Below are 1682 nucleotides of genomic sequence, written 5' to 3' on the forward strand. Positions count from 1 at the left end.
ATTAGGGTGGAGCGATTTCTTACCCCCTGTTGTGCATGTATTAAGAGTACAAATAAGTCTCCGCCGGTTTTATCAAAAATTTGGCATTTATTGTGAAAGAACGGTACCTAATGTTTTATTCAAAGTATTGTCCATCGCTAGCCACTACTTTTTCCCATCTTTCTGGCAGCCCTGGTAAAAAAAAAACGATAGAAAACGATTTAAAAAATTGACATTTTCAATGAGGTTGTATGTGAAATATCGCATACAAACTGTCCCTGGTAAAAAGACAATAGAAACCGATTTAAAAAATCGTATCGTTTTGAATCAAGTTTCTTAATCCGGGTTTCCCAATTGGATATAGGGTATTGATGATAGACGGTATATTGATTATGATCTGCATTAATAGATACGTTTTTAATGAGGTTGTATGTGAAATATCGCATATAAAAATTACTGAAAAAAAATTTATTTTTTTTATTCTATTATTACTTATTATTATTTTTAGAGTTTATTAATTTGTGTTTACTATTTTACATATATATTTTTTATTTTATTAATTATTAATTAATTACAATTTATACACGCAGGTTTATAATTTTTGAAAACATTGAGATTCGAACCTAAGATCCCTAGAACTACAGACTTATAGGCTAACGTTGAGCTAATGATACTTTGTAGAAAGGGCTTATTCTTTCCATTATTCTCTTTCCGCTTTTCCTATCGTGTTCTCCGTATGGATTTTCATAGGATCTTCAAATGAGAAAATAATGATAAAGACGAGTAGAGCATCTTCAATTATTTACTGATAAACTACTGTACTCAGGAATTTTCGATTGAAAACTATTCATTTTCAATATAATACAATAGTATATGCACGACAAAGTCTGTCTTTGAAATAATCTATAAGAAACTATACATATCGATATATTAATTTCGAATTAAATACCGTACAACAGATAGGATTGAAATCGATAAAATATCTACCGTGTTATTCGGATAGAAAACAGATTCGATTAAAACCGATTAAATACGCTACGATTTGTATTATTACACATTTGTGATGACCGATAGACCTGTTAGAGAACGATACATTCACATAGAAATCCTATCAATTTTAATCGTTTTCTATCATATTTTTTTATCAGGGAGCACACGGATACCGCGTCGGAAGAACGCTTCATCTTTTGAAGCTATCCACGAATCGACCCAATTTTTGGTATCTTCATATGATGTGAAGTGCTGCTCAGACAGGCCATGCATCATCGATCAAAACAAGTATTAATCAGAAGGAGCAATGTCTGGTGAATACGGCGGGTGGGGTAAAACTTCCCAATTGAGTGTTTCCAAGTAGGTTTTGACCGGCGCCGCAACATGTGGGCGAGCATTATCATGCAGAAGAATAATTTTGTCGTGTCTGGAGTATTAGAAAATTTATGAATTAGTAGGAGGACTATTATTGCTATAATATAAATAATATCATGCGCTCATTTTCTTAAATTTTAATTACTTAATTACTATAGCTAAATTTGAATTCTAAAGTTTAAACATTTAAAATTGGATGAAATTTAACTTATATGTATATATATATATATATATATATATATATATATACATATACTGCAGTATATAGGATTATATTCATTTAATCTATATATTTTAATATTTATGGTACCGAGGAGAAATTGTTTTCGATTACAATG

The sequence above is a fragment of the Wasmannia auropunctata genome, unplaced genomic scaffold, assembly GCF_000956235.1.
Source record: "Wasmannia auropunctata unplaced genomic scaffold, wasmannia.A_1.0 LD270786.1, whole genome shotgun sequence".
Classification (NCBI taxonomy): domain Eukaryota; kingdom Metazoa; phylum Arthropoda; class Insecta; order Hymenoptera; family Formicidae; genus Wasmannia; species Wasmannia auropunctata.